The sequence below is a fragment of the Ranitomeya variabilis genome, chromosome 3 (assembly GCF_051348905.1).
Source record: "Ranitomeya variabilis isolate aRanVar5 chromosome 3, aRanVar5.hap1, whole genome shotgun sequence".
Lineage (NCBI taxonomy): Eukaryota > Metazoa > Chordata > Amphibia > Anura > Dendrobatidae > Ranitomeya > Ranitomeya variabilis.
In genome coordinates this window covers 745,823,667-745,840,473 of record NC_135234.1, presented here as the reverse complement: position 1 = coordinate 745,840,473, position 16,807 = coordinate 745,823,667, and the positions used below count along the sequence as shown (strand labels likewise).

At 44.7% G+C, this 16,807-nt stretch overlaps 1 long non-coding RNA gene across 1 annotated transcript in view; it reads left to right on the top strand.

Moving 5' to 3' along the window:
• The first annotated feature begins 282 nt into the window (after positions 1-282).
• LOC143818587 (uncharacterized) overlaps positions 283-16,807 on the top strand; it is a 45,416-nt gene continuing 28,891 nt past the window's right edge. The window contains exon 1 of the long non-coding RNA XR_013224626.1: positions 283-366. This is a non-coding gene — a long non-coding RNA (uncharacterized LOC143818587). The remainder of the gene's footprint in view (positions 367-16,807) is intronic.

Here is a 16,807-nt window from a genome sequence, read left to right as displayed (position 1 = left end):
CTGTGACAATTGCACCCTAACTACACTTCCTGAGAACATTGTAAGGGAGCTCCATCGGCTACCACCTTACTAAACATGCCCCCAACAGCCTATCTGACTGCCTTTCTTCATGGCAGATTTGAGGTCTGGCTAACCTTTACCGTCCCGGGAAGAGATTCAATCAATGTTTCTAAATCACTGGGAGGTAGTGCATGGTGGAAATACAATGACGGCAACCCGAGTTAGGCTGAGGAATGAAAGTCACCAATGTGTAGATATGTCTTATGATGTCACAAAAGCCCTGTCAGCCGGCAGCTGCTTGCCTCAGAACCAGCTATCAAGGACCAGTGGCTGTTCGCCACTTAGGAGATTATTGGCTCTTTAACTGTAAGTAGGTTTTACAATTTATGCAAGTTCAAGCATGAATGCTCTACATGTGGCAGAGCCCTTGCAGCAATCCATTGTCCTTGCCTCCCAAAATTTGGTAAATTTGGGGGTCTCACTAAAGGAATAGACCTTGTGAGCGTAGTCTAGACCGGTATCTCAAAGATAATAGTTCAGCGCTACTGAATTAAAGGGGTTTTCCCACAAACAAAAGCTCCTTTTAATCAATAAATCTTAGAATAATAATTTTCATAAATGGATGTGTTTAAATAAAATGTTCCTGTGCTGAGATAATCATAAAAATGTGCCCCTGCTGTGTACTGTATAATGGCTGTGTCTGACCGTGCAGGACCATGGTCTGATCATACCACATCTCCTGGGCAGGGGAGGACTCCTAATTTGGGGAGGGACAGTAAAGAGTAAACCGACATTACAGCACAGGATCACAGCTGCTTCTTTCTGTGAGGTAAAACATTTCCCTACCTGTTTTTACACATTGTTTTACCTAGAATAATCATTTGCGATCCTGTGCTGTAGTATCTGCATTTTTACCTTACCCCCCCCCCCCATCTCGGAGGAAATGTGGTATGATCTGACCATGTCCGTGTATGGTCAGACAGCGCCATTACACAGCACACAGTAGGGGCACATTTATAAGATTATCTCAGCACAGGAACATTTTATTTAAACACATCCAATGGTGGAAATTATTATTATTCCAAGATCTATTGATTGAAATAAACTTTTGTTCATGGGACAACCTCTTTAATGATTTGAGCTCTGATTTTTCATCCCTTTTTCACATCTAGGAAAATCTTAAGGTAAGGTGTGGGCTGAATGGAGAGTTTTCGTAAGTAACCAGGGGGCTGATTCTACAGTTGCAAAATTTTAAATGTCACTATTTCCTACAGGTTGCATTTAAAAGATAGAGGCTTATCAGCTTTAATGGCGGAGCCAAAAAAATGCAAGTCTTAGTTTCTATTTACAGTTAGTGGATTAGAAGGATTTTACACAAAAATTCCTAATTAAATGGTGATTGACGGAATAGAAAAATTGGAATCTTAGAAAAGAGAGTAGGGGTCGCATTTCATACCCCCTATTAGCACGCTTGATAAGGCAAGGAGCATATGGTTGGCCCGGCTTCTAACAAAGTTCTCTATTTTGATCAGCCTTCTGCAATGTATTTTTGGGGCCCTTAGGGTTGGAGAATTGGTCCCTCTGCCCCATTTAAAAAAAGGAGTTGACAGAAAGTTGATATAAACTCGTTGCACTTGCGTATTTGTAGATTTAACATGGCTGCCTAATTCTAAAAACCACACCACCAATGTCAACAGGATGTGTAGACTGAGTGACACTGTTTTTTGGAAGACAGCAGCATTATTTTTTTTAATCCTGGACAGCGCCTTTAACACTGGATGAATACCGGTATATAATTTTTTTCTCTATCTTGGTATTGAAAAAAAAAATGCTATCAAATAATATTATTTTGCTATGCTGTGACTGTAAAGTGCATGATGTTACCCACATAAAAAAGGCACAGAAAAAAAGGCTCCAAATACTCAACATGAGATCAAGCCCTGAAGAGAAAGAGTGCAGAGGGGAAAACTGGTGAAAAATGAAAGATAAGTCATAATAGGCATAAAAGCGTAAAGCTATTGTGAGTATTAATTGCAGCTCATTACATGATAGCGCAGTCAATGAACACAGCAGATTATTTACTTGAAATGAGAATTATGTTGTTAATTGAATCAAAGTCTTCTACTGTGCCTTGCGAAAGTATTCGGCCCCCTGGAACTTTTCAACCTTTTCCCACATATTATGCTTCAAACATAAAGATACCAAATGTACATTTTTGGTGAAGAATCAGCAATAAGTGGAACACAATTGTGAAGTTGAATGAAATTTATTGGTTATTTTCAATTTTTGTGGAAATTCAAAAACTGAAAAGTGGGGCGTGCAATATTATTCGGCCTCTTTACTTTCAGTGCAGCAAACTCACTCCAGAAGTTCATTGTGGATCTCTGAATGATCCAATGTTGTCCTAAATGCCTAATGATGATAAGTATAATGAATCTTGTGAATCCCAGCCCCGCAATGTGAATAAATCATAAGTCACTGTGGGGCTGGGAATCACAAGCAGGGCGGCCGCGCAGGCGCAGTCAGCTGGACTGCATATGAGGAAAGACGGCCAGTGTTCACTGCGCCTGCACCAGGCAGGAGAAAAGAGCACAGGTGCCGGCTATTTTTGAAAACAGCGGTGAGGAGGAGGCGGCGCCCGGCGCCAAGAAGATGTGAGTGACAGCTGTGTGCTGTCTGAAGCAGGGGGGAAACGCCGGCCCACTTGACTGAGGAGCAGGTATTTCAGACAAATTATAAAACTGATTATTTCTCAAGTTACAGCACCCAGAACTAAAAGAGCCACCTTGTCAGAATGCAGCATTACTGCTACACAAGGTGGCTCTTTTAGTTTGAAACGACTGGGGGGGGGGGTGACAGGTTCCCTTTAAACATCCCAAGGAGCACTGTTTAAGCGATCATATTGAAATGGAACGAGTATCATACCACTGCAAATCTACCAAGACCCGGCCGTCCCTCTCAAACAAGGAGAAGACTGATCAGAGATGCAGCCAAGAGGCCCATGATCACTCTGGATGAACTGCAGAGATCTACAGCTGAGGTGGGACAGTCTGTCCATAGGACAACAATCATTCGTACACTACACAAATCTGGCCTTTATGGAAGAGTGGCAAGAAGAAAGCCATTTCTCAAAGATATCCGTAAAAAGTGTCATTTAAAGTTTGCAACAAGCCACCTGGGAGACACACCAAACATGTGGAAGAAGATGCTCTGGTCAGATGAAACCAAAATCAAACTTTTTGGCAACAATGCCAAATGATATGTTTGGCATAAGGCAGAACAGCTCATCACCCTGAACACACCATTCCCACTGTCAAACATGGTGGTGGCAGCATCATGGTTTGGGCCTGCTTTTCTTCAGCAGGGATAGGGAAGATGGTTAAAATTGAAGGGAAGATGGATGGAGCCAAATACAGGACCATTCTTGAAGAAAACCAGTTGGAGTCTGCAAAAAACCTATTGACTTATACTTATGTTTTAATTAATGTGGTCTGTGGTCATAAGTCAGCTAAAAGGAGTTTGGGAAAAGGAGGACAGATAAAACATAGGGATGATTGGACCAGTGGAAGTTTGGGCTTATTGGGTTTAACTGAACCTTACTCTAAAATCTGGTTAGGGTACCAGAACTGTACCCAAACTTTAACAAGAACCCAAACCCCATAAGTCAGTGGGAGCACACACTTTGTGTTGTAAAATAGTCATAGTAAAAACTATGGGTCTTTCTCTCTCTCCCTCTCCTCCCGAAACTCTGCACACTAAAACGGAATTCCAGTAGAAGTCTGTATTTTGGAGTTCAGTATAGGACACTGTCCAGTACGAACCCCGAACTTTACAGTTCAGGTTTGCTCATCTAATAAAACAGATAAAAACCGTCATAGATGACCGAAGAATCATAGAATCTGAAGTCATTCTGCAGCCAACAATAGACAGTACAACACAGAAGTGTTAAGGCTCATGTAGATGTCCATTCACATCGGTCCAAATTTGGAACACTAATGCACAGAATGTCCTTGGGTCTCCTCACCTGAATGTGACAGCTTCATCTATATTTATCTATTTATTGTGGTCCGATCTCCAACCGATTTGCACGGACGTCTAAATTAGCACAACGATGAGGTGGATTCACAAGGTGATAGGTCAGGATGGACACATGGACCTAAGGCATCGGCACATAAAACAGCGAGGATTTGGATAACAGGCTATGCTACTCAGCAGACCAACAAGTGTGGCAGGCATACCGGAAGCCAAAGAACCAAAAGATGTAGAGAAAAATGTCAGGTCTGAAGAAGCACCCAGATGTAGGTAGCAGGATCCACAACAGATAATTGCTTAATGAGAACAGTTTAAAATAAGTTTGTGATGCTTATTGCAAACGAGTTAACCAGCAGGTCTGAGGGTTGGTAGAAATGAAAGCTGAATGTAGCATAGCAAAACATTGCTAAATATCAGCTTCTAGTGTTTACTAGAAATAATAGTTTTCCCTCATGTATCAAGTGAAGGTTTAACCTGCAGGTCTGAAGGTTTGTAGAAATCACAGGAGTTTGCTGCCATCCCATGTCTTCTGTTGTATTCACCTTTGCAAACTCCAAACTACTGAATGCATGAAAGTCTCAACTCTGAGACAGACATGAATGTGTCCAACTGGCCCATAAAAGGCCTTGGTAGATGATTTTATTGAGTAATGCTGGGACATTTATAAGACCCAACGTAGAGCACAACAAAGGACCCAGAAGACGGGACAAGTACATAACAAGAAGCTAATGAAAGCAAAGAGTGCTAAATTTTTAAGGAAATCGTAAAAGTAATTTTTAGGCTGGTTTCACACAAAAAACACATGTAAACGCGGCAAAACGCAGCGTTTTTTAGACGCATGCGTTTTTGCATGCAGAAAAAAAAACGCGGCGTTTTGCCGCGTTTACATGCGTTTTTTCATGCGTTTGCGTTTTTTAAACGCATGCTGAGAAGTGTGTGACAGCTGTCAATCATCAAAATCAACTAGAAAACCCACTATGAATAGAAATAGCTAGGGTTAGGGTTAGGGTTATGGATAGGGTTAGGGTTAGGATCCCTAGGGTTAGGGTTAGGGGTAGCTTTTTATTAGAATGTCCTGGTCACCAGGTCACTGATAAGCCACCCCCCACCATCAAGGTGATAAAGGGATACTAACCCTACCCCTAACCCTAACCCTGACAAGCCACACCCCACCATCAAGGGCATAAAGGGATCCAAACCCTAACCCTAACCCTGACAAGCCACCCCCCACCATCAAGGTGATAAAGGGATCCAAACCCTAACCCTAACCCTGACAAGCCACCCCCCACCATCAAGGTGATAAAGGGATCCAAACCCTAACCCTAACCCTGACAAGCCACCCCCCACCATCAAGGTGATAAAGGGATCCTAACCCTATATGACAGTCAATACTCTACGAGTTTATATTTTTAGTACTCTATAGCAATACCGTATATCTTGGGGTGTCCACATTGAACAAAGCTTTTTATTAGAAAAATGTCCTGGTCACCAGGTCAACATAATAGCCAATTCCTATGGATCCCTAGGGTTAGGGGTAGGGTTAGGGTTAGGCCGGGGACACACACAACGTATAAAAAAAGGTCCGTTTTTCACGGCCGTAATACGCAGAAAAGTCCCCAAAATAGTGGTCCGTATGTCATCCGTAGGCAGGGTATGTCAGTGTATTTTGCGCATGGCATCCTCCGTATGTAATCCGTATGGCATCCGTACTGCGAGATTTTCTCGCAGGCTTGCAAAACCGACATCTAATGGACTTATGTGCTCAAATGTTCGGGAAAACATATATATATATATATATATATATATATATATATATATATATATATATATATATATATATATACTGTATATATGTCATTGAGACACACATATATATATATTCTGTATTTATATTTCATTCAGCGCGATATCTGTGAAAAGCCGGTAATTCAATTGCTGGCTTTTGCTCTCTCCTTCACAAACCCGACAGGATATGAGACATGGTTTACATACAGTAAACCATCTCATATCCCCTTTTTTTTTGCATATTCCACACTACTAATGTTAGTAGTGTGTATGTGCAAAATTTGGCCGCTGTAGCTACTATAATATAGGGTTAAATGGCGGAAAAAATTGGCGTGGGCTCCCGCGCAATTTTCTCCGCCAGAATGGTAAAGCCAGTGACTGAGGGCAGATATTAATAGCCAGGAGAGGGTCCATGGTTATTGGCCCCCCTGGCTACAAACATCTGCCCCCAGCCACCCCAGAAAAGGCACATCTGGAAGATGCGCCTGTTCTGGCACTTGGCCACTCTCTTCCCACTCCCTGTAGCGGTGGGATATGGGGTAATGAAGGGTTAATGCCACCTTGCTATTGTAAGGTGACATTAAGCCAGATTAATAATGGAGAGGCGTCAATTATGACACCTATCCATTATTAATCCAATTGTCTGTAAGGGTTAAAAAACACACACACATTATTAAAAAGTATTTTAATGAAATAAACACACAGGTTGTTTTAGTATTTTATTGTTCTCTCAATCCATCATAAGACCCTCGCTTGGCAAAATAATAAACGCACAAGACACATACCCTCTGGTGAACCGTCACGTCCCACGAGGTAATCCATCTGAAGGGGTTAATTATTTTACAGCCATGAGCTGCGCTAAAGCACTCGCTCGTGTCTGTAATCCCCAGGGAAGAAGGAAATCTGAGTGATCTGTACTTACATTGAGTTGCGGTGAGGCGCCCTCTGGTGGATGAACTCATATGAACTCGAGCGTGGGAACTTTTCCAAGGCTGCAGTTCATGAGAACATCCACCAGAGGCCGCATCACCGCAACTCAATGTAAGTACAGATCACTCAGATTTCCTTCTTCCCCGGGGATTACAGACACGAGCGAGTGCTTTAGCGCAGCTCATGGCTGTAAAATAATTAACCCCTTCAGATGGATTACCTCGTGGGACGTGACGGTTCACCAGAGGGTATGTATCTTGTGCGTTTATTATTTTGCCAAGCGAGGGTCTTATGATGGATTGAGAGAACAATAAAATACTAAAACAACCTGTGTGTTTATTTCATTAAAATAATTTTTAATAATGTGTGTGTGTGTTTTTTAACCCTTACAGACAATTGGATTAATAATAGATAGGTGTCATAATTGACGCCTCTCCATTATTAATCTGGCTTAATGTCACCTTACAATAGCAAGGTGGCATTAACCCTTCATTACCCCATATCCCACCGCTACAGGGAGTGGGAAGAGAGTGGCCAAGTGCCAGAACAGGCGCATCTTCCAGATGTGCCTTTTCTGGGGTGGCTGGGGGCAGATGTTTGTAGCCGGGGGGGGCCAATAACCATGGACCCTCTCTAGGCTATTAATATCTGCCGTCAGTCACTGGCTTTACCACTCTGGAGGAGAAAATTGCGCGGGAGCCCACGCCAATTTTTTCCGCCATTTAACCCTTTATTTGAGCAGCTACAGCGCCCAAATTTTGCACATACACACTACTAACATTAGTAGTGTGGAATATGCAAAAAAAAAGGGGATATGAGATGGTTTACTGTATGTAAACCATGTCTCATATCCTGTCGGGTTTGTGCAGGAGAAATGAAAAGCCGGCAATTGAATTACCGGCTTTTCAATAGAACACCGCTGCGTATTTCTCGCAATGCACACGCATGGTCCGTGTGTAATCCAATTTTTTCTCGCACCCATAGACTTGCATTGGCGAGTCTCGGCCGAGATACGCTGACAATCGCAGCCTGCTGCGAGTTCCCTCGGATCCGAAATACGGTGGAGAAAATATCGGATGATGGGAGCTGGACCATAGATTAACATTGGGCCGAGTGCTATGCGATTTTTTATCGCATAGCACTCGTCCGTATTACGGTCTAGTGTGACCCCGGCCTTAGGGTTAGGATCCCTTTATCACCTTGATTGTGGGGGGTGGCTTGTCAGGGTTAGGGTTAGGGTTTGGATCCCTTTATCACCTTGATGGTGGGGGGTGGCTTGTCAGGGTTAGGGTTAGGGTTAGGGGTAGGGTTAGGGTTTTCTTGTTTTTTCTTGTGTTTAGGGTTAGGGTTTTCTTGTTTTTTCTTATGTTTTTCTATAAAAACGCATGCATTTTTAACGCAAGCAAACGCATGTGCTTAAAAACGCATGCGTTTACATAGACAGCAATGCATTTTTTTGCCGCGAATAAACGCATGCGTTTCTTTGCGGCAAAAAAACGCCGCTAGAAATTACTACAGGTTGCATTTCTGCAACTGAACGCACGCGTCAAAAAACGCATGCGTTGCCGAAAATGCGTCAAAACGCATGCAAAAAAAGCATGCGTTTTTAAATGTTAAGTATAGAAAAAAAACGCATGCGTTTTTTAGCGCTAAAACGCTGCAGATCAAAACGCAAGTGTGAAACCAGCCTGATGCACAAATATGGCCTTAAGTAAAAAGATAAAAAATTGTCTTCAAACCCCTTTAACACCTTCCCGACATATGAAGTACAATTATATCATGTCAGCTCCCTAATGGCAAACCAAACTCGCATCTTTCCTGGTAGATGATGGCTGTGCTATTCAGCCATCATCTGCCTCTAATAGCCGCACGTGGAGCAAAGCTCCGCCAGTGGCTTCTAACCTGTTAACCTGGTGAATGTCGCTGTCAATATGTGATAGTGGCATTCACAGCACACCACCCCGGGGTGCATAATTCTATGCACCCATCTGCATGCACATTACATGATTACGGGGCACCAATGGGTTGTTATGATGTCTGGGGATTTGCTGAAGACTTCTGTGCCTGTCATGATGGCACTGCTGTGAAAGCCGGCCCATATCTGGCATTCATAGGCCTTTGTCATTGAAGCTATACATTGCAGTACTGTAGCATTGCAATGTATAATACAAGCAACTGGATGATCACAGCTTTGTCCCCTAAGAGGACTGACAAATACAGTAGAAATGGAAAGAAAAGGTTTTTTTTTATCCTTTTCACCACCCAAGCCTGTTTGCGCCTTCATGTTGAGGCCAAATTTTACAATTCTGACCAATGTCACAGTATGAGGCAAAAACTCTAAAACGCTTCAATGGATCCCACTGATTCTGAGACTTCTGAGGTTTTCTTGTGACATATTGTACTTCATGATAGTGGAAAAAATTCTTCGAGAAGACTTGTGTTTATTTGTAAAAAAAAAAAAAGTGGAAATTTGGTTAAAGTATTGAAAATTTATCAATTTTCAAACTTTTATTTTTTGTCATTAAATCAGAGAGTTATGTCACACAACACAACTAATAAATAACATTTTTCACATGTCTGCTCTACATCACCGCAATTCTTAAAAGACTTACAAGTTGACCAGCGATTTCTCATTTTTTTAAACTGAATTTAAAAAACCATTTTCTTAGGGACCACATTACTTTTGAAGTGACTTTGAGGGGTCTATATAACACAGAAAATACCCAAAAGTGACACATTCTAAAAACTGCACCCCTCAAGGTGCTCAAAGCCCCATTCAATAAATATATTAACCCTTCAGTTTTTTACATAAAAATGTCATTTTAGACCTTTTTTTTCATTTTCACAAGGGTAGCAGTGAAAAATGGACCCCAAAATGTATTGTGCAATTTCTCTTTAGAATACTGATACCCCATATTTGAGGGAAAACCACTGTCTGGGCGCATGGCAGGGCTTTAAAGGGAAGGAGCGCCATTTGACTTCTTGAATGCAAAATTTGCTGGAATAAATAGCGGATACCATGTTGCATTTGCAGAGCCCCTGATGTGGCTAAACAGTGGAAACTCCCCTCAAGTGACACAATTTTGGAAACTAGATTCCTCAGGAAATTTATTTAGATGTGTGGTGAGCACCTTGAGCCTCCAGGTGCTTCACAGAACGTAGAGCCGTGAAAATAAAAAATAACATTTTTCTCACACAAATGTTGTTTTTGCCCCAATTTTTTATTTTCACAAGGGTAACAGTTCTCCTTACAAGTGGTGGTGTAATTTCTCTTGAGTGCTCCATATGTGGGGGAAAACTACAGTTTGGCACACAGCAGGACTCTGAAAGGAAGGAGTGACGTTCTGGAATGTAGACTTTGATGGAATTATATGCGGGTGTCATGTCGAGTTTGGAGAGCCCGTAGTGTACCTAAACAGTGGAAACTAAACCCTTGCAGAAATGTATCTAGATGTGTGGTGAGCATCTTGAACCCCAAGGTGTTTCACAGAATTGTACAACATTGGTCTGTGAAAATGAAGACAGAAATTTCCAACAAAGCTGTTGTTATAGCCCCAAATTGTTTCATTTTCACAAGGATAACGGGAGAAAATTGACTCCAAAATTTGTTGTGCAATGATACCCACATATGTGGTCAAAAACTACTTTTGAGGGACAGTGCAAAGCTCAGAAGGGAAGAAGCACAAAATTGGAGTTCAGATTTTGCTGGAATTAGCCTGCCTGCTAAATACTGCAAACGCTAGCTATCAAAGTATTTAGGGGTTAAAGCTCGCAAAGTCGCCTTGACTTACCGACCTTGCACGTACTGAGTAGGTACCAGCCAAACTTGGACTAACTGAGTACATGCAAGGTCGGGAAGGGGTTAAAAATATGAAATGCATAAAAAATTCCTACTTTCCCCATTTCTACACATTACAAATAAATGAAGAAAAAAAATACATAATAGGTATCGCCACATCCGTAAAAGTCCGATCGATCAAAATATTAAATTAATTAAACAAATCAGCAAAAGACAAAATGATAAAGTTGAAATACCAGAATTTTTTTTGGCCAGTGCAACACTACAATAAAATACAATAAGAGGCAATCGAAACATCATATTTACCCCAAATTGGTATCATTAAAAACTTCAGCTCAGGGCACAAACAATAAACCCTCACACAGCCTCAGCTACCAAAAACTAAAAATATTGCGGGTCTCGGAAAATGGCGACACAAGCAACAATTTTTCTTTACAATTTTTTTTCCACCATTTAAAAGGAACCTGGCAGCAGGTTTTTGCTACCATATCTGAGAGCAGCATGATGTAGGGGCAGAGACCGTGAATCAAGTGATGTATCACTTAGTTTACAGGGTAACCTAGTTCTGACATAATCACAGATTTTATATTTAGCGATGCAGCAGAGCTGAGAAATTTAACCCCGCCCACATCAAAGCTCTTTGTGCACATTTCCTATTGACAGTGAGCTGCTTATCACAGGAGGGGCGGAGTCAGATTGGAATGCATGCCTTGCTTTTGCTGATGAAGTCCAGACAATGATAATCACCAGGTGATAAAACCTTCAGTGTAAGCAAACAATAGTACCCAGCTGGACATGTGATGCAACATTGAAATCTGCGTTTTAACCCCTACCCTATGCTGTCCTCAGATTACATAGCAAAACCCTGCTGACAAATTCCCTTTAAAATAAAAAAATAAATTACCCATGTCTGGTATCTGCATACTTGCATTAACCTGGAGAATAGTAAGGCCAGGTCAGTTTTGCTGTATACTGAACATGGTAAATTGAAAAATAAAAAATACAAAATAAAACAATTGTGGAATTGCACATTTTTTTTGTTATTTCATCACACTTTGAATTTTCTTCCTGCTTTCCAGTGCATCACATGATAGCTGGAATGACTTCACTCAAAAGTGCAATTTGTCCCGCAAAAAACAAGCCCTCACACAATCATATGTACAGAAAAATGCTCCACCCTTTATATTCTACTAGATGTTTCCAGCCAGCTAACACTCGGCATGCTCATTGCTATCTAATTAACGCTGCGGGTGATTACACTAAAGTAAATAATGACAACATTCAATAGCGCTTACGCAGGTGGTAAATTAACTTAAGGCCCCGTCTCACATAGCGATTTACCAACGATCACGAGCAGCGATACGACCTGGCCGTGATCGTTGGTAAGTCGTTGTGTGGTCGCTGGGGAGCTGTCACACAGACAGCTCTCTCCAGCGACCAACGATCAGGGGAACAACTTCGGCATCGTTGAAACTGTCTTCAACGATGCCGAAGTCCCCCTGCAGCACCCGGGTAACCAGGGTAAACATCGGGTTACTAAGCGCAGGGCCGCGCTTAGTAACCCGATGTTTACCCTGGTTACCAGCGTAAATGTAAAAAAAAAAAAACAGTACATACTCACCATCTGATGTCCGTCAGGTCCCTTGCCGTCTGCTTCCTGCTCTGACTGAGCCGCCGTACAGCGAGAGCGCAGCGGTGACGTCACTGCTGTGCTCTCGCTGTACGGCCGGATCTCAGTCAGAGCAGGAAGCAGACGGCAAGGGACCTGACGGACATCAGATGGTGAGTATGTAGTGTTTGTTTTTTTTTACATTTACGCTGGTAACCACGGTAAACATCGGGTTACTAAGCGCGGCCCTGCGCTTAGTAACCCGATGTTTACCCTGGTTACCAGTGAAGACATCGCTGGATCGGTGTCACACACACCGATTCAGCGATGTCAGCGGGACCTCAACGACCAAAAAACGGTCCAGGCCATTCCGACACGACCAGCGATCTCACAGCAGGGGCCTGATCGCTGGTACGTGTCACACATAGCGAGATCGCTACTGAGGTCGCTGTTGCGTCACAAAACTAGTGACTCAGCAGCGATCTCGCTATGTGAGACGGGGCCTTTAAAATGAAGTTAATAACAATAGTGTGGTCATGTGGTGGGGGGCGGGATTATGTGTGGTAATGTGGTGGGGGGCGGGATTATCTCTGATAATGTGGTGGGGGCGGGATTATGTGTGGTAATGTGGGGGGGCGGGATTATGTGTGGTAATGTGGGGGGGCGGGATTATGTGTGGTAATGTGGTGGGGCGGAATTATGTGTGGTAATGTGGTGGGGGCGGAATTATGTGTGGTAATGTAGTGGGGGCGGAATTATGTGTGGTAATGTGGTGGGGGCGGGATTATGTGTGGTAATGTGGTGGGGGCGGGATTATCTCTGATAATGTGGTGGGGGCGGGATTATGTGTGGTAATGTGGGGGGGCGGGATTATGTCTGGTAATGTGGTGGGGGCGGGATTATCTCTGATAATGTGGTGGGGGGCGGGATTATGTGTGGTAATGTGGGGGGGCGGGATTATGTGTGGTAATGTGGTGGGGGCGGGATTATGTGTGGTAATGTGGTGGGGCGGAATTATGTGTGGTAATGTGGTGGGGGCGGGATTGTCTTTGGTAATGTTGTGGGGGCGGGATTAATGTGGTGGGGGGGTGGGATTGTGTGTGGTAATGTGGTGGGGGGGTGGGATTGTGTGTGGTAATGTGGTGGGGGGGCGGGATTATGTGTGGTAATGTGGTGGGGGCGGGATTGTGTGTGGTAATGTGGTAGGGGCGGGATTGTGTGTGGTAATGTGGTTGGGGGTGGGATTATGTGTGGTAATGTGGTGGGGCGGGATTAGCAAGTAATCACTATGCCTCTTATATATATATATATATATATATATATATATATATATATATATATATATATATATATAGATAACCACTGAATGGCACTGCCTGTTGCTGGCTGAAGAATGAGTAATGCCGAAGTCACACTTGTGAGTTCAATGTGAGAGACTAGCACGAGTCTCTCACCTCAATACCCGGCACTGTCGCCGGCACTCGGGACCGGAGCGTTCAGCTGCATAGAAATACATGCAGTCGCACACTCCGGTCCCGAGTGCCGGATATTTATACGAGAGGCTCGTGCTAGTCTCTCACATTGCACCCGCAAGTGTGACCCCGGCCTTAACTGAGAATCTGTCCATGAGCTTGATTGTATGGTCTGGCAGGAGAGCGTATGCCTGTTTTATGTCTTTTTCTGAGCACTTCTCAGCTGATTTATGACCACAGACCAAATGAGAATGAATGTGCATGTGTAAGTCGGCCAGTGGTAGTCGTGGCAACTGACTGCTCTGTTCCCACACCCTGGTGCCTGTTACGCCGCTGCTGTTGCCACCTACTTATACTCACCTGTCTTTGGCGTCTCTGCACTCCTCCTCTCCTGCGGCGTCCTCCTCTCTGTGCTCGCTCCCAGCTTCTGTTGCTCGTCGGGTGCAGCACTGCGCGTGCGCACCTCTAACCTTCCTGGTGGCGCTCATTCCCTCCTCTCTTTCATCTTGGAGGATCTTCACCCAGAAGTGCCTTGCTGCATTGGTATGTAAGCGGCTTCCGTCCGCCTCTAAGTGCCTGAAGATCACTTGTGTTATGCTTGTGCTCTTGGCCTCTCCTCCGTGCTCTTTTGTTTCTGTCCCTGTGTTACCAGTCCTGTATCGCAGCAGTCCTCCTGCCGTCCCTGTGTTACCAGTCCTGTATCGCCGCAGTCCTCCTGCCATTCCTGTGTTACTGCAGCGCCCCAGAGTCCTGGTCGTTGCAGTACTGATGCTCCGCCGCTAAGGGGGGTGATGGTACGTCTGATGGCACTGAAGGAGTTCATCTGACCAGGTATCACAGACACCAATACATTTCACAGTCTGGCCTCCTGGTGGAGCTAAGGGTGCTATGTATTAGGCCACTCCTCACAATCTGGTAAAACTGGGGGTTAGATAGGAAGTTAGTTAGAAGCTGACTGGGTTGGAACCAGGCTACATCCTGTGGCAGAGAGTGTTGGAAAAGGAAGGAGATCCAGCTCAACGATGTAGTGAAAAATCCGTAACTTTATTCACTTCAATTCATATCGTGTAAGGATAAAACATCAGTACGCAATAAAATTAAAAACAAGGTTCAAGATCAACGCGTTTCTGGTGGCAAGGCACCCTTAATCATGATACCTGCCTTGCCACCAGAAACGCGTTGATCTTGGACCATGTTTTTAATTTTATTGCGTACTGATGTTTTATCCTTACACAATATGAATTGAAGTGAATAAAGTTACGGATTTTTCACTACATCGTTGAGCTGGATCTCCTTCCTTTTCCTGTTCGTCCACGCCTTGACACAGCGGTTCCGTGCTCCGAGTCCTTGGGAATGTCGGTATGGTGAGCTGGACTTTGTTTCTTCTGGCAGAGAGTGTTGCAGGGGAAGATTCAGGGGGGGTCCCTGTCAGGGGTGGGATCCTGACAGAGGCCTAGCGAACAGAAAGAACGTTACGGGACCGCGCCTGCATTAATTGCGGCGGTACCCCAAGAAAGGATAAGAAGCGAGGTTTATTGTGAAGAGTGAGAAACAAGATCAACGCAACAAGGAGATAACACCAGTAGGAGTCGTGCTGCAAGACCGAGGCAACATCCTACTGAGGCGCGTAGCCGGTGGCCGGAAAGGCCGAGGAAGTATTGAGCTCCAGGCCTTACTTCAAACCTACGCCAGGACAGTCAGTTATAGGTGGGCTGTCTCACCCAAAATCACCTAAGCAGACATAGGGGGCAACAGTTGGAGAGGGGCGACACTAGGGTCCCGGAAGACCTCCAGGCCTACCCGTCATATGGGTGCGTCCTAGCCATATCATCTGGGGGACGAAGAAGAACATCAGAATCAGTTGTGAGGGAACTTCAGAAACAGACACAACAGTTGTGAGGACTATCCCGTGGTGCTAAGCAGGGAAGGACTACAACACACAAGCGCTAGCAGGTAGGCACAGATTTCCACCTGCAAAGGGAACTCTGGAGGTGCCATCGGACCGGCCGGTCTCAGACAGCCCTGTTAACCGTACTCCGGATTGAGGATCCTGAAGCCTTCAGTAAAGAGGTAAAGAGACTGCAACCTGGTGTCCTCGTTATTCATCGCGACCTGCATCACACCACAACATTCTCAACTTTCACTGGACGCCCCTCAGCAGGGTCACGGACCGGGTCTAGCCACCGTGACACTCCCAGAACCGAGACAGAGAGGCCCGGTACCGGGTACCCCTCGGCCCTGCGGCAGTGGGGGCGCTCCATTACCAGTCCTGTATCGCCGCAGTCCTGCCGTCCGTGTGTTACCAGTCCTGTATTACCAGTGTCATCCTGCTGTCCCTGTGTTACCAGTCCTGTATCGCCACAGTCCTGTGTTTCACCCGCTCCCGTCAGTCTGGTTCCTCTTTTGTTTCCTCCGGTCCCATGTAACCTTTTGTCTGTTCTATCTCGCTTCCCCAGCTGCCCCTAACTCTCTCTGTATAGGGGGCGGTCCACCTGGTCAGCTCGTCCGTGGGGGGATCGTTATCACGGTCCAGTGGGTCCACTTTCCATCTTTTCCCTAGTTAATTCTCACAGTGCCCCACAGATAAAATAGTGTGCCTTTGGCTGCATGTGCAGCGTGCGCAGCAGCAAACTTGCATTCACTGTCAGTCCCTTCAAGTTCTGTCATCCCGGCTCCGCGTTTCTCAGCTCCACAAAACATCCCAGAAACAGTTCTTTTCCAACAGTTGAACTTTGCTATTCAGTAAGTCATTCATCACATTTGCAGCACAAACTTCACAAAGGGATATCTCCTGAGCTCTCCTTGCCTTCAGGGCAGCCTCTATCTTTCCTGTTAACTCTATCTCTCTTCTTGCGGCAATCCCGGCCTCATTTCTAGACAATCTCTGCATCATCCATATTTGCTGTGTCACTAGCTCTCTGCCATCCCCCTCGCCTGGTTTCAATAGGGAAAGGTTCCAGGAACACCATCTCAGCTACTCCTGCCTCCGTTATAGACCCCAGATCCTTCTTGATATAGTCCTTGTTAAGCTGATGCCCGTTGGCACGATCCTCAGCCTGGGGCCCCTTACTGCCGTAGCAACACTATCCCCATGGCCGACTGACTATCTGCTCTCAGTGCTGCATGCACCTTGCCCTAGGCAAGGCTGCCCGGGCTCTGCTCCCTAACCTGGAAGGTTCC